This window comes from Pongo abelii, chromosome 2 (assembly GCF_028885655.2).
Source record: "Pongo abelii isolate AG06213 chromosome 2, NHGRI_mPonAbe1-v2.0_pri, whole genome shotgun sequence".
NCBI lineage: Eukaryota > Metazoa > Chordata > Mammalia > Primates > Hominidae > Pongo > Pongo abelii.
Window position 1 is genome coordinate 70,767,391 of NC_085928.1, and position 26,138 is coordinate 70,793,528.

The following is a 26,138-nucleotide window of genomic DNA, read 5'->3' on the forward strand; positions in this document are numbered from 1 at the left end:
TAAGAGGAGAGGCTCACCTAACTTACAGGTATTTGAGGATAAAAACCCATGGGAACTTTAAAAGGTTTTATTGGGCTGGGCGCAGTGGCTCACACCTGTAATCCCAGCACTTTGGGAGTCCGAGGTGGGTGGATCACGAGGTCAGGAGATCAAGACCATCTTGGCTAACACAGTGAAAACCTGTCTCTACTAAAAAATATAAAAAATTAGCCAGGCATGGTGGTGGGCACCTGTAGTCCCAGCTACTCAGGAGGCTGAGGCAGGAGAATGGCATGAACCCAGGAGGCAGAGCTTGCAATGAGCCAAGATTGCACCACTGTACTCCAGCCTGGGTGACAGAGTGAGACTCCATCTCAAAAAAAAAAAAAAGAGGTTTTATCTGTGATTCCTTATGGAACAAAGTTCCATCAAAGCCAATCCAAAAGGCTTATGTAGAAATAGTTATTCCGGCTGCATTTTCTGCAAATAATCAGGCCAAGTATAAGAATAAAATCTATTTTGCAAAAAACTCAGTCTTATCATTATTTTTTTTTATAAAAATGAGGACTGGAGAGATTGAAATTATGTTTCAAAACTTACCATAAGTTTGTCATGAAATTCTAAACTCATTACTTGTTTTTATGTTTTTGCCTACATTTTTATACTAATCCTGTTTATTCCTGTGAACCAACCTGCAATCTCACTACAGCTCAGAAAGAAAAAGAAGGATGGGTAATGTGAAAATCTGGATCAATATTCTAGTTCTGAGCAATTATCCTGCAAATCCTGCCAGGCGATGGGAATAAATAGGATGCCCAACACTTGGAGGATTCCTTTTGGAAAAGTAAGACCAAGGGAGCTAACAAAAGCCAAACACAATGCACCTAAATCCTAGTAAGCATAACTATAGCTACCAGCTATCTTTATGTGTCACAAGACATCCTTTTCTCTCCCTTGTTGGAGGAGGACTCAGTTCCACAGTTTCACCTTGGCATTTGGCTATGATAAGGAGTTCATACAACCCCACCCCTTGAGACATGTTTTTGTCCCAAACTCAATTCCAAGTTTCCAGTCAAAGCCCTAGGAAAGAAAACTGGATCTGAAGGATCCAGAGGCAGATGATGATGCACATTAAAAGGCATAGCACAGGTGAGTATGGCTATTCCTGCCAATTAAGCCAAGCTTCCCATTTCATGGATAAAGGCCATGCTAGTATCCATGGGCATAAATGAGGTCTAGGTAATTCAAGGCTACTGACAGCAGAGTAGACAGGGTGTATGTGGGTAAGAGTGAATAATTCCCACCTCCCTACCTGCCCTGTTAACATGGGTGAAAGCCATTTTAACACCCATGGTGGCACTTGCCAAGGTTGCCAGGACTTGGGGATGTAAGGACAGAAGAGGGAAACAGATGCTCTTCCTTCTCTCCCTCAGGTACCCTGGGTATCTGCTAGAAGAAGAAGGGAATCAGAGATGCCTGCTCTCCTCTTTCTAGATGGGTAGCCATTTATCTTCAGTCTGTACCCCTTTCAAATGCATCCTGAAGCTCTGGGACTCCTTTGAAAAAAATGCCTTCTTTTTTCCCTCTCTCCTTCTCTGTCTTCTCTTCACAGATAGGTAATTGTGTCTTCATACTATGGGACACTTCCCTCAGATGCATCCTCTAAGCTGGAAAGAGTTAATTTCCCAAAGCTTAAACTGGTTGGCTTAGGATTGGGCTCAGGGGAAGAGAACCCAGAAACTCAACATGCTGACAAAAGGGTAAAGTTTTTTTACCAGTCAGATTTTTGGCCTCCCTCTCTCTGTGAAAACCAGTAAAAGGTCTCAGGATTTTTCAATTTTCCTCACTCCTCCCCGTGTTTCATTTTGATACGTTTTCTAATAACCCAGTTTGTCTTTTCTTGCCTTCAAGCCATCAAATTCCAAACAGTGATGCAACTGGAGCCTCCGGCGATGGTCCCTTTTGCCAGGGACCCTGAGGTAGGCCTCTGAGGGAGCTCTGACTGCCATTTCCCCAGAACAGCACCCCCGCCATCAGCAGGAAACAGTTAAGGATCAGTCTTCATCCTTATCCTTATCCTTATTCTAATGGCAGTTAGATGCACTTCTTTACAGGAGGGAATGAGACAGCCAGGTAGATGGGGTCCCCAGAGAAACTTCAACCAACATGCACAGTGGGAGGAATGCACACTGTGGTGGAGCCACAGAAGTCCACACCATTTGCAGAGGGGAGGAGCCTGGCTCCTTCTCTTCCTGGTTGGTACCTGGGATTCAATCTGTGAAGCAGGAAGCCTGTACTAGTAAGACTCTTGCTCTGCTGAGAGTCCCTGTTTCCCCTTTTTATTCCTTTTTGCCCAATAAATTCCATTTTTTTCACCCTTCAAAGTATCTGCGAGCCTAATATTTCATGGTTGTGTGACAAGGACCCCATTTTTAGCTGAACTAAGGAGAAAGTCCTACAACAATGGAATGAATATACTAAAAGTCATTGAATTGTACACTTTAGATGCATTTTATATTATGTAAATTATATCTCACTAAATATACGTACATATTTGATGATATATGTGTGTTTTCTCTATATAACTATATATAATATATGATAAATCATATGTATATGTGTATGTGTATGTATATATATGTGTGTGTGTATATATATATACACACACATGCACACACACACACACATATGTACATCTATATAATAAAGTAAAACAAGTTTGGGATGACCTTAGAGTCCTATTTCATTGGAGACTATAGTGTTAAAATAAATGTGTTATGTTGTGCCTGCCTTGTTTGCTGTGAAATCCTAATCTTTGTGGGCCCAACTGAACCAAGAAAACTGAGAGTTGCCTTGCGTGCCCTGAAACCACAGGGTCAGAAAAATATAAGACTAGTGGGGGCTTCAGTTTCTCTGTGGTAAAATGAAGATTGTTCCATTTGCAACCACTAGGTTGGAATGAAGATCACTGTTACGTTAAATAATAGTATCAGTAGTATAACAATTATTCATATTCTGTCATAGACCAGGCAATGCCATTTAATCCCTGATTTAGGTCATTTAATTTATATGGTTGTAACCATAATTGTTTAATTGCACAGTGCACACAGCAATTCAATACGCCAAGACACCAGGTTGCAGCAGAGAAAGATTTAATTGTAGGGTCACCTAACAAGGACATGAGAGAAAACTTCAAATCTGTCTCTCTAAGGAATTTGGACTTAGGGTTTTTAAGGTTTAGAATGGGCCAAAACATGGAGATCATTGATTGGTCAAAGAGTACAGGGTCATGGAACCTGGAGATGAAAAAGCCATATTCTCATGCTGATCCTGTTCCTCTATGGAAGGTTTTCAAATTGGTTGCTGGAATAAAAGATCTGCAAAACATCTTAAGGGATCCTTAAGCAAAAGCCTTTCTAGTGTGAGAGATCCTGTGTATAGAAACAATGGGGATGCAAATCAACTCTTAAATTGTTTTTGACCCCAATGTCAAAAATCCTATCTATAGGAACGATGGGTATGCAAATGTTCAGAATCCAGTGCTAAGTGACCTTTAGCAACAAGGGATGAGGCCAAAGTGCAGCCTTATTAATGCTTAATTATAACTATATTTCTGTCCAAAACCTAGTATGCAATTCTTGTCAACCCTCTGGAGGTGGTTTCATGATAATCCTATAAAATATGTATTATCCTTGTTTTAGACATTCAGAAACTCCAGCACAATGAGGTAGAAAGACTTGCCCAAGAGAAGATCATGGGGATGTCTGGGGAGGACAGTCTCTCAGCAAGCCCCATGATACTTACCTCCTGGTATTCACAACCCATGTAATCTCCTCTCCAGAAGTGTGTACAGGCTTGTGACTTGCTTCTAAGCAACAGAATGCTGAGAAGGTGATGAAATGTAAATTCCATGATGATTTTATGTAAGATTATCATGCTTATGATCTGAGAGACCAAAATACACACCCCTTTATCAACTAGGATAGACCCTAAGGTTACAGAATCAAAAATTACCTACAGATAGAGGGTTTAGGGCTTAGTTGGCATGAATGGCAACTTCCTAAATTCCTAGAGCTACAAGAGAATCACACTTGCTAAACTCCCTAACAACGGAGCTATCAGACCCTTCTAACTCTGGTTTACAACCCGGATCACTAAAACTCTGATTAGAAGGAGGACTGGCCTTACAAACACTCTTTCCTGATAAGCAACTGTAGACCTCAAGCCAGTTTCAGCAGAGACTGCACAAACTGTCTTTGTATCCTAGACTTTACCTTTTGATGTAAAGAGCCAAATTCTGTCTCATCTTAATGCTAAAACCCTGCCCCAAAGTGAACATGGGAATGTACGTTACATGTATGTTTACCACAGTGCACGTGTTCAATCCCCCTCATAAATACGTATAACTTTTCCTCAAACCTGCTAAATATGTATGACTCTATTATATAATACAGACTCTGTAAGGCATAATAACGTCAGTCTCTGGTAAACTCCAGAGACTGTCTCTTCCAGGTTTGTAAACTGATATCACAGATGAAGCTCTCCCTTCTGAGAGACAGGATTAGCTGGATTTCCTAGGCCAACTAAGAATCCCTAAGCCTAGCTGAGAAGGTAACCGCATCCACCTTTAAACACGTGGCTTGCAACTTAGCTCACACCCGACCAATCAGGTAGTAAAGAGAGCTTACTAAAATGCTAATTAGGCAAAAACAGGAGGTAAAAAAATAGCCAATCATCTATCCCCTGAGAGCACAGTGGGAGGGACAATGATCAGGATATAAACCTAGGCATTCGAGCTGGCAATGGCTACCCTCTTTGGTCCCCTCCCTTTGTATGGGAGTTCTGTTTTTCACTCTATTTCACTCTATTAAACCTTGCAACTGCACTCTCTTCTGGTCTGTGTTTGTTATAGCTCGAGCTGAGCTTTCACTCGCCGTCCACCACTGCTGTTTGCTGCCGTTGCAGACCCACGGCTGACTTCCATCCCTCTGGATCCGGCAGGGTGTCCGCTGTGCTCCTGATCCAGCAAGGCGCCCATTGCCACTCCCAATCAAGCTAAAGGCTTGCCATTGTTCCTGCACGGCTAAGTGCCCGGGTTCATCCTAATCGAGGTGAATACTAGTCACTGGGTTCCACGGTTCTCTTCTGTGACCCACGGCTTCTAATAGAGCTGTAACACTCACTGCATGGCCCAAGATTCCATTCCTTGGAATCCATGAGGCCAAGAACCCCAGGTCAGAGAACAGGAGGCTTGCCACCGTCTTAGAAGCGGCCCACCACTATCTTGGGAGCTCTGGGAGCAAAGACCCCTGGTAACACTTCTACTATTCAGCTATCCTGGTGATCTTTTGGATAACATACTCTTCTAGGGAGCTGATTCTTTTCCTTGATGGCTATGATGTAGCAAGTGGCAATGTTGGGTAGGTTCACATGGCAAAAAACTTAGGAAAGGAACTTAGGGAGGCAGTCTCCAGCCAACAGTTAGCCAAAAAAAAAAAAAAAAAAGAAAAGAAAAAAAAGACCCCTCAGTCCTACTGTAAATACCCAATGGGTTCACCTTGCCCACTGCCTAGACAGAGCTGATTTATCAAGACAGGGAAATTGCAATAGAGAAAGAATAATTTATGAAGAACTGGCTGTGCAGGAGACAGGAGTTTTATTATTACTCAAATCAGTCTCCCTGAAAACTCAGGGATCAGACTTTTCAAGGATAATTTGGTGGGTAGGGAGCCAGTGAATTGGGAGTGCTGATTGTTTGGCTCTGGGGTAAAATCATAGGGAGTTGAAGCTGTTCTTTTATGCTGAGTCAGTTCCTGGGTGGGGGCCACAGAACTGGTTGGCAGGTCCAGGTGAGGCCATCCAGTTGTTAGAAATGCAAAAATTTGAAAAGGCATCTCCAAAGGCCCACTTTAGGTTCACAATAGTGAATTTACCTTTAAGAATAATTGGCAAAGTTGCAAATTTTATGGCCTCCGGAATAACGGCTGGTAATATTTAGAATTCCAGCTCCTCTCATTCTAACTTGGTGGCTGGCGGCCTTTCATTAATTTTACAATTAACAGTTTAGCTTTTGGGAAGGGCTATTATTTAAATTATAAACTAAATTCCTTGCCAAGCCTAGTTTGGCCTACATCCAGGAATGGACAAGGACAGTTTAGAGGTTAGAAGCAAGATGAAGTTGGTTAGGTCTGATATCTTTCACTGTCATAATTTCTTCGTTATCATGTTTGCAAAGGCGGTTTCACTATAACCACAAGGAACTGAATTCAGCAAACCTCCACATGAGGCTGGAAGTGGATCCTTTCCCAGTGGAGTCTTGAGATGAGGCTATAGCCCTGGCTAATACATGGCTTGCAGTCTGAGACCTTAAAGCAGAGGACTCAGCTAATCCATGCCCAGACTCCTGATCCAGAGAGACTGAGAAAATAAATCTGTGTTATTTTAAGCCATTAAGCATATGTAGAAACCAAAAATAAAATTCTAAGGCCCCCCTAGCCATCTGAATGGACTTCCTCCTCAGCCGGGCCTCTTAAAATTTAACCTGAGAGTCTGTTTCAGGCCATGATGGAAAGTGGGGGCTGAACATGCCTCATTATACCTCTTCAGCATTAACATCAACACAGACTTTAAGTCTGATAAGAAACATTTTGCAACCTATTCTCCCTGAAGCCTGCTAGCTAAAAGCTTTGTTTGCATGATTAAACTTTGGTCTCCACAGCTTCTTATCTTAACCTAGACATTCCTTTCTGTTTGACACCAGATCTTTAGAGAAATTCAACCAACTGTCAACCAGAAAATGCTTAAATTTACCTTTAGCCTGGAAGCCCCCACCCCGCCCACCACCCCACTTTGAGTTGTCCTGCCTTTCTGGACCAAACCAATGTATTTCTCAAATTGATTGATTTATGTCTCATGTCTCCCTAAGATATGTAAAACCAAGCTTCACACCAACTCCTTGGGCACACGTTCTCCGGACCTCCCAAGGGCTGAGTCATGGACCAGTCATGGTCACTGATATTTGGCTCAGAATAAATCTTTTCAAATATTTTACAGTTTCACTCTTCATTGACACATGGTAGTTAGTTATTCAACAACACTAAACTAATGTATGCACCTCATGAGAACCAGGGCTTCCAGAGTCTATAGCTGCATTGCACATAAAATAACCACTGGCCACATGTGGCTACTGTAATTGCAAAATTGTATTTTATTTCAATTTACTTAAATTTTACTAACATGTAAATAAAAATTAACCTCTTCCTTGTGCTAGCTACATTTTAAGTGCTCAGTAGTCATGAGTGGCTAGCATCCTCAGAATGGAATACAGTCAATTCTCATTTTTCATGATAGTTATATTCTATAAAGTCACCACGAGCACTGCATTAGTGAATACTGAACATTACCTCCTAGCAGAAATACTAAGTTAGGTTCTTGTGAGCCTGTGGTCATAATGTTTTCATCAAGCATTCATTATATAACCTTGTGTTATGTATTTCTATTTAAAACACCTTATTTTATATATCTATATCTATATATATATTTGATTCATTGACATTGAACTCATGGCCAACAGCCCTATAACTCATGCCTGGATGAATCTGATCTAATCCACTTATTTTCTCCATAAGGCACAACACAGCTTTCTTGTGCTTAGGAACATTAGAAAGCACTTTAGCACTACACTTGGGCACTATTTAAATAGTGAAATCACCAAAAAAGAGTGCAAAAATATGAACAACATGGCACTAAAGAGACCTAAAATCAGATAGAGTATAAGAGCTGAAAACAAGAAGACAGGATGAGGCCTTGTTCAATCTCAGCTTGGAATGTACATATCTGGTAACTCACATTTTTCACTCAAATTCATCCATGAATGATCACAAAAGCCCTGTGAGTATTGACTTTGGAGAAATAAGTTTGACAAATAAATTTTAGCGATTGGGCAAATTTGCAAATTTGGAATCCATAAATAATGAGGATGGATGGTATTTCCATCTTTCCACAAATTTCTATTGGATATATTGGTCTAGGGAATCCAGTAGATTTTTCTTACTTTTACTATCTAACCTTGTAAAGACAGCCAGCCAACCCAAGGCCTTGGGAAAAAAAATAGAGTAAAAATGACATGCATAGGGAAAGGAGCTGCTCCTCAACCCAAACCTGATCTACTTGCACATCATGATGGAATGACAACATTTCTTATTTCATAAACTCATTTATCTTCAGAAGCCAATATTATTTCTAAGACCTTAGAAAACTGTTGGACTTTGCCAGGAGTTTTGGCAGGATAAGCATTCTTTCTTCCCTGATGTATTTAGCTTCAGCTTTTTACTCACCTTTCATAATTGAATTGTAATTTCCTAAGAAGCTTTGCTTAAAGTCTTTTTTTTTAAGTTTTATGAAGATAATAAGCAATATTATTCAAGTTCAGCATTTGTGTAATGTTTTAACTCTAGACAAGTTGTCCTCAAACTTGTAGGCACATCACCATGTTCAGACGAGTAAAATGCAGGTGCCTAGGTCTCTTCCTCAAGTACTATGATTCAATGGGTTTGGGGAAGTCTTAGAATGTACATTCTAACAAGCTTGCCAAATGGCTGTGATGTAGGAGGTCCTGGTACCAAATTCTGAAAAAACATCACTGCTGACAATGCAGAGGAATCCTCAGAGGCAGGACCCACAAAAATAATGGCTTACAAGTAGCTTAAGAAAATAGTTTGTAAAATATACACAAAATGTAGACAATAGTTTCAAAACCTAGACACAAAGGACCGTGATTTTACTGAGCTTCCAGATCAATAAGAACCTAGATTGTATTTTCAAGTGTTGAAATTTTGGAATTATGTTAATGGTCCCTAGATGACAGCACAAAATCTTACCAATTGAAACTTCTTTGGGAATCCATCATATATGCTCCCAAGGGATGCCTTGTATGCCTGTGTGAGTCCTTGAGAATGGCATTGAGGGTCTGAGCAAGTTTATAGCTCAACCGTACATTCTGGGCTCTGAGAAAGTGTCTGTTTCTTCCTTACCCTTGCTATAGAATATATCTCCAGTGCTTTGTTCTGTAGTTGGTCTAAATATGCATTCATTAAAAATGTGTTGAACTGGATCAAATCTTCCTTTCCCTGTTCACCTTCCTGTGGTCAGGTCATTAAGCAGTAAATTAATCAGAACAACCCAAATTGGTGAGGAGAAAACATAAATAAATTATCCAGATAACCTGAGAGAAGTGTGTGGGTTGCCTGCATTCTCAAAATTACTTCCCCAATCACCATTTTATTTAGCATGTGTTAGATAAGGTTTAATCTAACAAACTTTCAATAGCATTGTTATAAGAAACAATCCTCTCTTTGATTCTGAGTTCATGGAGACTACACAGTGGTAAGGTCATTCTCTTTGAGAGTTCTAATGCAAGAAAATCTTTTATCGGTGTTAGAAACATGTACTAATTGAACTATTTCTTCTGACCTTGATTACAAACCCCACTATGTCCCGAATAGATTTGCCTTCGAAACTGCCTTGACAAGGTTTACAAATCAGTTTCCCTCACAGAGATTGGTTGGGCTTTTGTTTGGAAAGAGGTTTTCTTTCTTTTCTTTTTTTTTTTTTTTGCTCATTTTGTTCCTTCCTGGCATCAATCTGAACAGCATCCTGAGAACAATGCTGCACCTAATTTGCTTCTGCAAATGAGAGCAATTAAAATAACTCGACAAAAATGATGAAGGCTCTCAGATGATTTAAAGGCCAAGAATGAGGTACAATGACTCTGTTTATTCCTTTATCATCTGGCTTGCCAGCAGCCCAGGAGTTCAGGTGTTAAGTGCTTCCAGCCTAGTTTTGACTTGCATGGTCCAGCTCCTTACTGAGACACAACAGACAGCTGTTGGTCTGAACTTTAGTACTGAAGGAACATGGGCCAGGCACTGCCAGGTCATCTTTATCCAAAAACATATGAAGCCAAACTGCAGGGATCTGCTTCTGAACTGGTATTCCCAGTTTAGGAGTGTGTGTGTGTGTGTGTGTATGTGTGTGTGTTCTCAACTGCCTCTTGGTACAGAGACAGCATGTGTACTAGAAAGAGCTACTTGAATAGATGGGACACATAGTTTGATATATCTGGATTCTAATCTAATATTGATCACTTATCTTTGAGTTCTTAGGGCTCTATTAACCTGTAACAACCTATTTCCTTAGATATGACACTGACCTTCATGAGCGTTTGACCTGTGCCATTCTCTTCTCTACCTCACCTTGTCCTACTCCGTGAGTTACTCTCCTTGCTGTGGCTTTAGTTTAGCACCTCCAATAATTCAAATTCTTTTCTACATCAAGACATTTGCCCATGCTATTCCTCTTACTTACAACCCACCTCCCACCCCCACCTCACCTAACACCCCACCTGACTAACTCAAGTCTCAGCTTAAATGCCACTTACCTACACAGTCTTTTTTGACACCCCACCCAAGCCAAAATTAAGTTTACTCTCATTGCATATTCATAAATAGATTCCTTTTATTATATGGTGGTGGCATTCATTACAGTTTGTAAACAAATATACATATATAGCAGTCACCCACATTCTTTATCATATTTTCCTATCTCCTTGTCTTCATTTTCTTCATGGTGCTTATTAATTTCTTACATTTTATATTGCAGTTAATTGTAGGTTACTCTTTCCCAGAATATACGTTTTATGAATGTAGGGACCTTGACTGTTTTATTCACAACTGCATTTCCCGTGCTGGGTACAAAGGCCCTGGCATAAAGGCAGAGCTCAAAACACATGTGTAGGTTGGATGGATGATTGGGTTAATCGTGGGTAATTATCCACTTAGCAACGTAGTTCTGAAGATCAGAGATGATGCATAAAAACACCTAATGCAGTGAGATGCACTTGTGGCACTCAAATAAAAGGTGCTTATCATTACTGACATTAATAAAGAGGTATATAACAAAGAAGACAGGAAGCATTTCTTCTAAACAACTGCATATTTCTGGAGTGTGAACACATCTAGTATAATATGCTATACCATCTACATGAATAGTTCAGCAAAATTTATGCCGCAACCCTTCATCTGTGCCACCTCCTTCCTCAAGGTTCATACCTGCTCTAGCACCTTGAACAAAGCAAAGTTCATCGGGCAGCCATACTGTTTCACTCCCCTGTGGCTTTGGATTCCTCTGCCTGAAATAGCCACATGAGGTAAGCTGAGGCCTTTATTTCACCGCACAATTAAGGACATACCAATTATATTAGGTTGGTGCAAAAGTAATTGCGGTTTTTGCCATTACAATGGCAAAAACCGCAATTACTTTTGCACTAAACTAATAGGAGAGTTTCAGAGCATCTCCACTTTTAGTCAAGGCCAACTGAAACACAGCCACATCAAACTCTTGATAAATTGTTGGCAGCTTTTACTGACAATAACACGTTACTTTTATCTTTTTCTCCTTAATTTTTAGAGCCATCCTCAATTAAGCTTGTGAAAAGTCTCTGTATTAAAGTTTTAGAATTGTCTACGATCTTTAATCTCTCTAAAATGCCGAATCATAACTTATTTTTTCTCTCTTTTTTAATGTTTCTAAATTGACAAGATATAGAAAGGATAAACCAGGGAAATATTGTGAAATACAGTGTTCACAATGGGGGCTTTCATGTTTGAGCTGGGGCAAATAAGAGAAAAGTCATTAAATGGGACTTTAGTTTTGATAATGGAAATATTACTTTCTCCATTGGCCATATTTTTTCTTACTACATTAGCAGCACCTTAGCAACTAAGCATCACAAGATTTAAGATTTCTCTTGCAGAAGGAAACTGAGATCCAGAATAATTAAGTGGTTAGTTATCAAAAGCATTTCCATCCCTGGTTCCTACCAAGGGCTTCTCTTTAAATGAAATTGTTGGCTGGGCATGGTGGCTCACTCCTGTAATCCCAGCACTTTGGGATGCTGAGGCAGGTGGATCACCTGAGGTCAGGAGTTCAAGACCATCCTGGCCAACAGGGTAAAACCCCATCTCTACTAAAATTACAAAAATTAGGTGGACATGGTGGCAGGTGCCTGTAATCCCAGCCACTTGGGAGGCTGAGGCAGGAGAATCACTTGAACCCAGGAGGCAGAGGTTGCAGTGAGCTGAAATCATGCCATTGCACTCCAGCCTGGAGGACAAGAGCAAGACTCCATCTAAAAAAAAGAAAAAAGAAAACAAAATTGTCTTCATGGTGCAGTTTTTAAGTGTAGTTAGACACAGTGTTAGTGGGATGTCATGCTGTGGCTTGCTAAAGCAGGATAGCAATTCAAATGCCCACAAGAATTAGGCTGGTGATGAGTCTGAGTGATGCTGACCATGTTAAGGAAAAAGTTCATTTTCCACTTAACTCTATCACAATAAAAAAAGAGAATGTCCATTCAGTGACAAATAGCAATGGGCAACCGACATCAAGACTCAGGGAAAATAGGGAGTGATAGGGACTCTGGCTAGTTGGAACAGCAAGCCTAATCTGAAGGAGGCAACTATTAAGCTCCAGCCAATTGTCTCAAGAAGATTAGCCTTATGTTTTCAAATCTACATGTGCTTTGAAATCAGCCAGAAATCTAGATTTTTGCATGAGATTTCCCAATTTCAATTATTGCTTTCAATTAATTATGATTAATTACAATGTGCTTATGTGTAAATATCTTGAGTACTTTGAATGCTTCTGAGTCATGAAATCTTGCTCATTTTCTCTGTCATTTAGCATAATCAGATGTTGAGTCCAGAATTTCCAACGTGCATGGTAACAGTGAGTTCTTTTACAAGAGGCTAACTGCACGTCACGAGAGCCAAGTGAAGTGCATTGTTCACTTGAGTGAGGGCTGTGTAGATAGCTGCTCAGAAGTGATTCCAGCCTAACTTATTCCATGCACCCCTCAAAAATCCTTTCCCACCCCCTTGGGATCTTGGACTATCACTGAGATTCCCATCTCAGAAGGCAATGTCATTCCTGAAATGTGGTGCTCACCTGTTCCCAAACCATAACTTGGATGTGCATTTAACCTCAACCCCCAATTCTTTAAGAATCTTCATCACTAGGGTTCTGGTGGTTATGCCAATGGGTCTGACTTTGCACGATTTCCATTCTTGGTCTTGTGCATTTTGTGGGCCCTATCAGTCCAGGAACGTATATTTATTGGTTCCAGATAATATTCTTACATTCTTTGATAATTTTGTTTCTTCCTGATTTTTCTTCTCTCCTTCTAGGCCTCCTGTTAGTTGAACACTTCTTGGATGGATCCTCTCAATATTATATATTTTTTATTCCAAATTTTCATCTGTATGCCTATTTATTTTATTTTCTGAGAGATTTCACAATCTTTACCTTTACCCTCTTTACCCTTCTATTTTTTTTTTTTTTTTTTTTTTGAGACAGAGTCTCACTTTGTTGCCCAGGCTGGAGTACAGTGGCGCAATCTCGGCTCACTACAACCTCTGCCTCCTGGGTTCAAGCAATTCTCCTGTCTCAGCCTCCCAAGCAGCTGGGACTACAGGTGCCGGCCACCATGCCCAGCTAATTTTTGTATTTTTTGTAGAGACAGGGTTTCACCATATTGGTCAGTCTGGTCTCTAACTCCTGACCTCAGGTGATTCACCCGCCTGGGCCTCCCAAAGTGCTGGGATTACAGGCGTGAGCCACCGCGCCGGGCCTAATTGTTTTTTTTTAATTCTGATGATTATATTTTTAAAGAATTTCTTATTTGTTGTTCCCTCTTAAAGACAGGATGATACTCTTTCATAAATCCAATACCATTTCTTCCCTCTAACATGCTAGTTATCGTTTAGGCTTCCCTACCACCCCGTTCTCATATTACCTTTCTGTCTTGAAAGTTCTTTTTTTTTTTTTTTTTTGAGACGAAGTCTCGCTCTGTCGCCCAGGCTGGAGTGCAGTGGCGCTATCTCAGCTCACTGCAAGCTCTGCCTCCTGGGTTCATGCCTGTCTCCTGCCTCAGCCTCCCGAGTAGCTGGGACTACAGGCGCCTGCCACCAGGCCTGGCTAATTTTTTGTATTTTTTTTAGTAGAAACGGGTTTTCACCGTGTTAGCCAGGATGGTCTTGATCTCCTGACCTCGTGATCCGCCCACCTTGGCCTCCCAAAGTGCTGGGATTACAGGCTTGAGCCACTGCGCCCGGCCAGTTCTTTTTCTGTTTTATTGTCTGTTACTGTTTCCCAAATTGCAGACTTCCTTTGAATGTCTAGTGGTGTTTTGTTGTCTGTCCATTTTCAGAGTGGGGGCAGAAATCTGCATGAGAGTCCCATATGTTCAGGGGCAGCAGGGAGAGAGAACTTGTTGAATGGTGGGCTTCTCTGTCAGATGATTGGGTAGGCAGGGGACTAGCTGCTTCATTAGGGGATCTTCCAAAGTCAGGGTCCCCACACAAGAGCTCCCAAGCTTCTTGCCTTGGATGGTGGTAATGGGAGTGAGGGAGTGAATCTGACCCTCAGTGCTCTCAAAGCTGAACTACAAAGTGTGGCTGAGTGGTCGGGTGCAGTGGCTCATGCCTGTAATCCCATCACTTTGGGAGGCCAAGGCAGGCGGATCACCTAAAGTCAGGAGTTCAAGACCAGACTGGCCAACATGGCAAAACCCCATCTCTACTAAAAATACAAAAATTAACCATGCGCAGTGGTGGACGCCTGTAATCCTAGCTACTCGGGGGGCTGAGGCAGGAGAATTGCTTGAGCCCTGGAGGCAGAGGTTGCAGTGAGCCGATATCATGCCCCTGCACTCCAGCCTGGGTGACAGAGTGAGACTCTGTCTCAAAAAAACAAACAATAACAAATAAAATGTGGCTGAGTCTGTCATCATTCAATAGGTCTTTACTTAAACTGTTTGTGCTCAGTCCTGTGCCTCTTCCTAGGTTTCCACGGAGCTTGCATCTCACAGTTTAGAACATGTCTGATTCAATTCCTCCACATCCAAACAAAAACAAAATAGAGGCTGCCCATTGAAATCTGAATGTCAGATGGCCAAAGAATATTTTTAGCATAAATATGTCCCATGCAATTATTTATAATATGAAATTCAAATTTAATTGAACCTCTTGTATTTTATCTGGATCCAGGGGATGAGGGGAAGAGAAGGGTAGTTAGCTGGCTGCATCAGTGCGGAAAGTGTCAGGGATCTGGGGGAGTCTGTGGTTCCTTCTACCAACTTTCAACCAATCCCTCGTTGGCCCAACTCTTCACCCCAACCCTCATAGCACATGGTGCAGGCAAATCTTCTGCCCCTTCTGGAATTCTGCAAGGGAGCTTGGCTTCCTCTCATTGGCATGGCCCTCTGTGAACTTTCAGCATTCAGATTTCTCTGTGCTGTTATCATGTTTTATTTCATCTAAGATGCAATCGATTATAGAATACATTATTCATTATCTAATAAATAATTTAGAAGGAAAAATGCTGCCAATTACAACTGTAAGATACCACCAATTGTAAGAGCCATTCTGATTTCAGAAACATTAAAATGTTAAAAAAGATGCATGTTTTAGAACTGATGAAATACGCCAATTCCTCCATTGTCTCCCACTCTTACCAAAATAAATTAACATCTCTTATTTACTAGTATCTCTTATTTCATCTTTGTTGCCCTTTTAGATTCTTCTCTTTTTCAGAAAGTCTGTATTTTTTTCTCATTTTAGAGGAATCTCAGGGGATAGTAGAGTTTTATGCATGTGGTTATTCTTTCTCTACTGTTTAATTGAATGGAAATTTTAGATCAATCTGTGGTTTGGTATAAGGAGGGATGAGCTCTGGTGACATGTTTCCTTCTATTCCTACCAGATGTGTGGCAGCACTGTGGAGAGGACAGCATGCCAAGATGGCCCGCCCGGGCTTGCTCCAGCCTCAGAAAGCCACCAGATAACACAGCTCTGGCCACCGCTGATAACAGCTTAGAGAATGATTTACTCCCACCCCTCTGTGCTGAGTCGCTGTAACTATTTCAGGCAGAACAGAACCTATGAGGTGTGAGCAGATCATTTTAAAGGGCAGGACATCAGGTGATGAGCCCGCATGCCAAGCCACACAGCAGGGATGGCAGGAGAAATTTATCTTGCTCTATTCTTTATGTACGTCTCCCAAAATCTCAGCTTTTGGAGTTGTCTTTTTATCCTTGCAACTCATCTCTTCCATCCTGCTTGGGGTTTCTCTTATTTTCTTTCCCTGAGTTGGACTTTTATTTTCTCTCTTTCATTCATTCAACTATGTACCCTGGGACTGTTCTTGGCACTGGGAACACAGCAGTGACCAAAACAGGCAACAATCACCACTCACAGGGAGCTTGTATTCAGAAGTGACAGGGAGACAGAGAATAAAAGGGTAAAGAATATGATATGTTAGAAAATGATCAGTGCTATGGGAAAAAAGAGCCTTCAAGGAGAGTGGGCAGGTCAGGAGGCGGGGATTCCTATTTTAAACAGAGTGGTCTGGGAAATTCTCATCAAGTGGAGACCTTTGAGGAAAGGCCTGAAGGAGTGAGGGAGTGAGCCAGGTGATCGCCTGGGGAGTGAGGGGGCAGCATTCCAGGCAGAAGGAACGGCAAATACAACTGCCCTGGGGCAGGAACATGCAGGGACAGTCAAGGAAGAGCCTGGGCAGCATGGGTGGGTGGGGCAGGCAAAGGGCAGAGCGATAGAGAGGGGGTGAGGGTTGGGTGTCCAGATCAGGTAGGGCTGAGTCATTATTGTAATGTTTGCTAGGGTTTCTCCTTGAAGGGATGTGAGCAGCCCCATGCTTCCACCTCTACAGCTCCCCCTCCTCCCAGATGAATGTGACCTAACCTGTATCTTCTCAGGACCCTATGCAGGCCACGTGCACTTTCTCTCACTTTCTAAAAATCCTCCTCATTTCTAAAGTTTCCTTTGAAAAACTGAGCCTGATGTCATCACTTCCCACGCTTCAAGATCCTCCCTCTCAGGCCAAACCCAGTCCCTTCCTCGGGGAATGACTCCAATTTTGAAACCTAAATTTATGTCTCTGTGATCACCTCAAGGATTGAGAATCATAAAAACCTCATACAGTGTTCTCACTGTTTAATTTTCAGCTCAGGGATTTAATCTGACAAATTACCTTTTATCTCATTTATGGCGACTAAGATTCACCAACTTTCCCTTGAACTAAAGGGTAAGGTAAAATACTACTTTGGGGAGGAATGAGAGGTTAAATTAGTTCCCAGGGTGCAATTATTAACAGCAAATATAATGTAATCATCTAGCAAGTGCCAAGTATAAACCCCAGCACTTGGAGAAGTTGATCAATAAATGTAGCGTATGTTATCTTCCAGCATTGCCTGTGTAATTAAAAAAAAACAATTTAGGGTTCTCTCAAGGTTGAAGGAGAGCTCAGAGAATCTTCTCTTAATCATATTCAACAACTAGAATCATAAAACAAAGCACCCAGCTATCATGCCTTGTTAAGAAGCAGTGTCAAAGGGTCTAATTTAATCATTTAGTGCTACTAAGTAGAAATTAGGTTTCCATGGAGGCACTGGCTTTAGACTTGGCAGGATTCTGATCCTCATTTGCTCATCTTTTTCCTCTATAGAAAACAGAATGATAATCATCATACTCTTTTCTAGTTTCCAAAGCTGCACACCTGGGCGATGGCCTCTCAGGTCCAGGTGCTTCTGAGAGGGAATTTATTTTATCTGGCTGTGGAAACATGAGACAAAATGAAATGAATCTCAGATTTATTACTGGCATGGGTTAGGGGTCTGAAATTAGGAGTCTGAAGCTCCAGGTTATTCTGTTGGTTCACCTTACAGCAGGATCAAATGAATCATGTAGCTGAATGCACTTGGAAGAAGCAGTAGCATCACTGACTGTTTTATATTTTTGACCCCCCGAACACATAGACACATCCCCATTCTATTCTGAGTGGGAAAAGAATGGGTTTCTTTCCCCTTTGGTCGTTCTCTGCTATGGATCTTGTTTCCAAAGCCAGAGTTTATTGAAGCTGGAGGCAGAACAGACTCCCCTAAGCCTCTACCCTGGCATCCCAGATCTGAGACTCAAGCTGTGCTCTCCTCTTAACTGCTCTAACTTCCAGAGAATCCTGCTGCTGCTACCGAGAAGGTGATTGCATTAATTGCCAGTGTTCATCTCATCCTGCAGCACACAGGAATGCTGCCCAGTTAACAATGGACCACATGTGGCTGTGGCCAACCAAACCTTACCGGATGGTCTGCCTTTTCCTACCCCTCCCCATGTCTTGGAATGCAAGCGTTTGCTTTTAGGCTCACATGGCCACTCAATTCAAACACTAACTGGATGACCCTGTGGAGATGTTTAGAAGAGAAAAGCAGGGAAGTTAGTTCAAGTTTGACCAGGAACACGTAAACCATTTAACGCTCCCCTTTGCAGTATTATATAAATTTTCATTTACTTAACAAATATTTAATAAGCACCTATTATGTGCCATTAGTACAATGTGGCATTGTACTAGGTACTGAAGAAAAACATAAATATTTTAAAAATCTTCCTTGTCTGAGATAATTTGTAACAGCTACATATTTCTAAAAATTCAATGGGTATTTTCAGAAGGAAGCTCTAAGTACGTCAAGTCCAGCTTATGTTGATATAGTTATAAGATGTTGGGTCTAGAAGGAGATTTAGTCTCAGGATTCTTGTCCAACTTCTCATTCAACCCTTTTATATTACTTCAAGTGGTCAGTTTTTTTTTTTTTTGTGCACACATCTATGAATAAGATGCACCTGTAACAGCTGCTGCATTTTTAGAAATCTAGAATTTCTTGAAAGAATCTCTTTTGCTTGAGCTGAACCTAAGTCCTTCTTACAGCATTCGTTTCTTCTTTCTGGGCCAACATGGAACAATTTTGCTGTAGCTTATAATTTTATATAAGCTGCCTTTATATCTAAAGTCAAACTTTTCATCCATAGTGGTACTCTTAACACTAAGCACCTCTTCTCCCCTTGATTCCTTTAATTCCTGCTCCATCTTTCTAGTCACTTCCTGATGTCTGCTTTTATAGCCATATTCATACTGACTAGTAGGTAGGGAAAGGAAGCTAATGAAATTTAAATAAATCATCTGTCCTTCTTGAGGATTTTCTCTATATTCTATTTATTTATACCATGCCAAATATCATGAGATCTGGACACCGTAAGGAAACTCAGAAATAATGTAGCCCAACACAGTAATTTTTCAGGAGGGAAACTGAGGCCCAGAGAGAAAGTGTCTTGCCTGAGACCAGACAGATGACAAAGATGACAGTGGTAAACTGAGAACCAAACCCAGGTCCCCTGACTGCCAGCTAAGTGTTCTTTCCATGGTAACACGTCATTGCTCCACCTGCCTCTTGGTACTAGGAGCTAGCCACATACAGAGTTTCGGTCAACCTTAAATTTAGAAACTATGATTACGTATTGAGTTTATTTGAGCAAAAAGCTGAGAATAGCCACTCAGGAAACACAGACTCCAAAGAAATAGAGTCAGTGCTCCAAAGCAGATAAGCTAAGGTTTCATTTATATAGGCAGAAGCAGTTTATAAGGGTTAAAACATTCTCCATGCAAGGTCAGTACATATATTACAGTGATTTAATTGGTTACAGCTTGCTGTAGCTCAAGGAAGATTGCTGTGACATTCTATAAGAGGGGGTTCATGATCTCCAGGGGTCTTATCTTTGGCACTATTTGGTCTTTCCTAATTATTCACAAGAAAAAGGAAAAGTTGCAGCTAACTGCTATGTGACTCAAGCCACATAGCCACATTCCTCTCAGGGCTCAAAATAGTTTAAAGTTCCAACACCTTCAGGTTTAAATTATTTAATTTTACATTCCCCTTATAAATTGGACCAAACAGTGTTCCTCACTAATGAGGGTTTATCTTTATCTGAGAAGCACTTCATAAGGGATGCATTTGGAGCATCAAGAAGGAAGTTGACCCCTTAGATCAGCCCTACCAACCCCAGAGTTCTATAGACAGCAAGATGGCACAGCCGGGTCCCTCCTTCCTCTCTCACTGCCGTGTACCAGAGGTTGGCAAACTTCAAAAACAGTCCATAGCCTGTTCTTATAAATAAAGTTTTATTGGAACACAGCCATGCCCATTCACTTACATATTATCTATGCCTGCTTTTTTTATTTGAAATAGATCAAGTAGTTTCCATGGAAACCATATATCCTTCAGAGCAGAACATTTTTACTATCTGGCTCTTTATAGAAATAGTTTACTGACCACTGCCATACGGAGGTATGAATTCTAAGAGTGATTCTGATAACAATCCTCACATTTTTGTTAATATACCATGAGATCTCTTTACTTGATTCTATCAAGATGTTTCTGGGTAATGTTGATTTAATTGTGCACTTTAAATCAACACATGGTATGAAAAGGCGCCAAAAGTCCAGCTTAGGTACAAAGAATATATATGCTGTGACATCATTTATGTACATTATAGAGAAGCAGTAATCAATACTATATCTTATTTATAGATACATATAAATTTGGTAAAAGTACAAAAATATCCACAATAATGATAATCACCAACTTTAGAGCTCTGGTACCTATACATGGGAGGGGGCAGGGCAAGGAAGAGTGGGAAGAAAGACATAGCTTCAATTTGTAACAAAAAATAAAAAAGAGTTTTGAAGAAAATACAATGGAATGCTAATATCGGCTATATTTGGCCTTTGCATACTTGGGAGTCTTGTGTCATTTTCTATATTTGTTGTATGTTTTATATATATATATATGTATATTACATATATTGAAACTCAAAGTGAAGACAGGCAGGTTTGAATAAGTCATTTAGAGTCTCTGCATTTTAGAGAAAACCCTTAAGTAGGAGGATTTCCAGTCTTTGGCAAAGTGTTTTGTTCCTCTATGGAACACAGGGTAACAGGGGGCAACAGGCATCACATTAATAGACAACAAGATTCCATTAAGACATTCTGGCCGGGTGTGGTGGCTCACACCTGTAATCGCAGCACTTTGGGAGGCCGAGGTGGGTGGATCATTTGAGGTCAGGAGGTTGAGACCAGTTTGGACAACATGATGAAACCTTACCTCTACTAAAAATGCAAAAATTAGCCTGGCATGTTGGTGCATGCCTGTAGTCCCAGCTACTTGGGAGGCTGAGGCAGGAGAATCACTTGAACCTGGGAGGCAGAGGTTGCAGTGAGTCAAGATCGTGTCACTGTACTCCAGCCTGGGTGACAGAGCAAGACTCTGTCTCAAAAAAAAAAAAAAAAAAAAAAAAAGCATTCTGTTTGTTTTCTATACTTAATGCTCTGTATTCTAAATCCAGGCACACCTTGGAAATACTGCGAGTTTGGTTCCAACCAATGCAGTAAAGCAAATATTCAATACTTGCATGTGACACAATTTTTTTGGCTTCCTAGTAGATACAAAACTTACACTATACTGTAGTCTAATAAGTGTGCAATGGCATTATGTCTAAAATCCTTAAAAAAATACTTTATGGCATAAAATTAAAAAAATACTTTATGGCTAAAAAAATGCTAATGATCACCTGAGTATTCAGTGAGTAATAATGATTTTGCTAGTGGAAGGTCTTGCCTCGACGTTGATGGCTGCTGACTGATCAGGGCAGTGGTTGCTAAAAGGTGGGGTGCCTGTGGCAATTTCTTAAAATAAGACAATGAAGTCTGCCACATTGATTGACTCTTTCTTTCACAAAAGATTTCTCATGCAGTGCTATTTGATAACATTTTACCCACACTAGAACTACTTTCAAAACTGGAGTCAATGCTCTCAAAACCTGCCACTGCTTTATCAACTAGGTTTATGTACCATTCTAAATCCTTTGTTATCATTTCAACAATGTTCATAGCATCTTCACCAGGAGTAAATTCTATCTCAAGAAACCACTTTCTTCGCTTATCCACAAGAAGCAACTTTTTATTCATTTGAGTTTAATCATGATATTGCAGCAATTCAGTTACATCTTCATGCTCCCTTTCTGATTCTAGTTCTCTCATTATTTGGAACACCTATCCCCTCCACTGAAGTCTTGAACTCCTCAAAGTCACCCATAAAAGTTGGAATCAACATATTTTAAACTCCTGTTTATGTGGATAGTTTGGTCCCCTCCCATGAATCATGAATGTTCTTAATGGCAACTAGAATGTTGAATACATTCCAGGAGGTTTTCAATTTACTTTTTCTGGATTTATCAGAGGAATTACTATCTATGTAGCCTTATGAGATGTATTTCTTAAATAATAACTTCGGAGTCAAAATTACTCTTTGATCCATGGGCTGCAAAGTGGATCAAAGAGTAATTTTGTATTAGCAGGCATAAAAACATTAATATCCTTGTATATCTCCATCTGAGTTCTTGGGTGACCAGATATATGGTCAATGAGCAGTACTATTTTGCAAGAAATCTCTTTTTCTGAGAAGTAAGTCTCAACAGTGGGTATAGAGTATTTAGCAAGCTATGTTGTAAACAGATGTGCTTTCATCCAGGTTTTGTTGTCCCATTTCTAGAGCACGGGCAGAGTAGATTGTGGATTCTTAGGGTGGTAAATGAATAATGACTTCAACTAAAAATAGGCAGCTGCATTAACCCCTAACACAAGAATCATCAAAGCCAGGCATTGACTTTTCCTCTCTTGCTATGAAAGTCCTAGATGGCATCTTCTAATATAAGGCTATTTTATCTACACTGAAAATCTGTTGTTTCAGGTAGCCACTTTCATCAATTATCTTCACTAGATCTTGTCTGAAAAACTTTCTATGGCTTCCAAGTTAGCACTTGCTGCTTCACCTTGCACTTTTATGTTGTGGAGACAGATTCTTTCCTTAAATCTTGTGAACCAACCTCTGCTAGCTTCCAACTTTTCTTCTGCAGCTTCCTCACCTCTCTCAGCCTTCACAGAATTGAAATTGAAGAGAGTTAGGGCCTTGCTCTGGATTAGATTTTGGCTTAAGGGAATGTTGTAGCTGGTTTGATCTTCTATCCAGACCACTCAAACTTTCTCTGTATCAGCAACATGTGCTTTGCTTTTTTATCATTTGTGTGCTCACTGGAGTAGCAGTTTTAATTTCCTGGAAGAACTTTTCCTTTTATTCACCACTTGGCTGTTCGGTGCAGGAGGTTTAACTTTATGCCTGCCTCAGCTTTTGACATGTCTTCCTTGATAAGTTTAATCATTTCTAGCTTTTGATTTAAAATGAGAGATGTGAGACTCTGTCTTTCACTTGAACACTTAGAAGCCATCATAGGGTTATTAACTGGCTTAATTTCACTATTGTTCATTGTGTCTCAGAGAATAGGGAAACGCGAGGAGATGGAGAGAGACAGGAGAATGGGTAGTTGGTGGCAGAGTCAGAACACACATAATATTTATTGATTAAATTTGCCATCTTATATGGACATTGTTCATCGTTTCCAAAAACAATTATAACAGTAACATCAAAGAACACCGATCACAGATAACCATAATAGATATAATAATAAGAAAAAGGTTGAAATAATGTGACAATTACCAAAATGACAATTACACAGAGACATGAAGTAAGCACATGCTGTTTGAAGAATAGTGCCAATAGACTTGCTCAATACAAGGTTACCACAAACCTTACATTTGTAAAAAGTGCCGTATCTGCGAAGATCAGTAAAGTGACATGCAATAAAATGAGGTATGCCTGTACACGCTCAATTACGTACTCCTTTACATGATTCATTCCAGCATTTGAAACTCCACTACTGTTTCTCAACCCAACTACAGGTATTACTACAAACGGTTTTTGATCGTATCCTTTTGTCTCTTTCTATACACTTATAAAGCAATGAACACATCTCTTCTGCATAGTAAGCTCATATTTTATGAATTATTCTAGGGCCTTCATTTTTCTTGGAGATAATTCTAATTAAGTCTGCCTCTTTCCATAAAATGATTCAATAGCATTTCATATAATTCAAAAAAGAATATTTCTTCGTAGTGCAGCACCGGGACACTTTTCTATCAGCCTTAAAAGTTTTCAGGAATGAAAACCCTGAAGCACATTGCTTTCCATCATCTAACCCCTGGCATTGCATTGGTTACATAGCTGGAGGCAGTCGAAGTTTAATGTACTTAATTACAATACACCTTTTTCTATATTGCAAGATTTCCTTGTTATAAAAAGATACTCAAAACTCATCTTAATCATTTTTCTATTTCCCAAGAGAGTTCAAAAAGTTTAATAGTTTCTAAGCGAGTGGATCTGAGAAAGGTTGTTTCAAAATGATTACACCAGTTCTTCTTCACTGTGATAGTGTGACTTCTTTGGATCTAAGTTGAGGTGGAAGTATGATTGAAGAGAAGTTAGAAAATTCACAGTTAAACCAAATAGAAAGGCCCAAAGAATTCCCTGTTCTTTGTAAAATGAAGCTCCAAGGGTATTAATTTAAACAACAAAATATCTCCCCCAAATTAATCGAGAATAGGGCTGGATCTAGCCCAGGGGCAGTTGCCTAGCAACAAAGGTATGTGTTAGGAAAAGGATGGGGGTACTTCAGACATTGGGTATCACTTCAGGCATTGAGTTTCCTTGAAAGATGTGAAGAAAACTTTGTGCTCTTTTGAAATTGTCTATTTAAAGATGCCTATGATCCATACCACATGCTAGGACACTCTTCCTCTTTTTAAGTCAGATTCAACATTAAAATTTAGCTCAGTTGCCACCTCTTCCATGAAGCTTTCCCTGGCTATCCCCAAGGACCCTCAGACTCTGAACCATGTCTGCTTCTTCTGTGCTCCCTCACCCTCTGCATTTCACTACCTTTGCACTTCTTCAAATGTTTGGTAGAATTCAGCAGTGAAGCCATTGGGCCCTGGGCTTTTCTTTACTGAGAGACCTTTTTATTATGGCTTCAATCTCAATACCTGTTATTGGTCTGGTCAGGTTTTGGATTTATTCATAGCTCAACCTTGGTAGGCTGTATGTGTCTAGGAATTTGTCCACTTCTTGTTGGCACTTATCATGGTGTCCATCACTTATCATGAAATCATCAGCTTGTTCATCTCTTTGTTAATGTGCCCAACCAGATTATAGTTAGGGACTGTCCCTTGCTTTTGTTTGTATTTCACACGCATAGTCTCATGCTTTGTACTCTGTAGATGCCCTAACATTGTTTGTTGAGTGGATGGGTGGATGGATGATGAAGAAGTAAATGAACTAATGAATGAATTAGAAAATCAATCAGGCTTCAATAAGAATATGATCTATAATCATGGCTGTATTGAGGACTCTAATATGTGTAAATGTAACGGAATAACTCCAATACGTACCTCTGTGAGGGATTTTGTGATAAGCCTGTCTCAAGTCATGTTCGGAAAAGTTTATTTGAATTAAGTTGCCTTTTCCCTATTTTCTGTTCTCTGCCCTACAGGCTGCCTGAGCAATTGTGTCTGGTTTGTGAAGCGAGTTCCCATTATCATCCGATTGGCCCTGATCTCACATCCCAAGGTAGGGATGCCTGCCTGCTTCTCCCTGCTTATTGGGCTTTGCCTGTGGCTTATTGCTCTGTTTATTATAACTCAACTGCTGCCTCTCCCCTTTCATTTTGATGTGAACTATTCTTCATCTCAGGTTGGCACAAGGAAGTTTTCTTGCTGGTACTCTTGAATCCCTGTAGCTGTTAACATCTTTATTTATGACTGTAATAACCTTAGAACTCCCCTGGATAATCCTCAAAAAGGACATTATACATGGGGCTGTTTTCTAAGGTAGAGAGCTGTAAAGGGAGCTGATTTCTCATATCCAAGTCTTCATATCCAAGATTTTGAAGGCATTTTGCCTTAATAAGGGTTCTGGCAGGAAGCAGATGACACACAAGCTGTGTAGTTTCAAGAGCACTTTAGAAAGAGATCCTTTACCATGTTATGGAACATCAAAAGAGTTTGGGTACTACCTTGGGGCTAGAAATAGGCTGGGTCTGAATGGGGAAGGAAAGGGAATAGTTACTAAAACCTAAAGAAAAATAAATGGAGAGAAAGAATGAGAGCTGTGAGGGGGGATGCCAGGGTGGAAGAAGCATGCACTTTGTTAAAACCTGTGGAGACGCTAGGGAATGCATGGCCTAAACATACTTTCCTCCACCCCTCTGGTCTCCTGCTAATGTGCTCCAATGGCCAACCCCACTGAAGTG

The 26,138-nt window shown here is 40.4% G+C and overlaps 1 long non-coding RNA gene across 1 annotated transcript in view; it reads left to right on the forward strand.

Moving 5' to 3' along the window:
* Nucleotides 1-1,591: 1,591 nt before the first annotated feature.
* Nucleotides 1,592-26,138, forward strand: part of LOC103890132 (uncharacterized) — a 63,390-nt gene continuing 38,843 nt past the window's right edge. The window contains exons 1-2 of the long non-coding RNA XR_654494.4: nt 1,592-2,025; nt 25,380-25,456. This is a non-coding gene — a long non-coding RNA (uncharacterized LOC103890132). The remainder of the gene's footprint in view (nt 2,026-25,379; nt 25,457-26,138) is intronic.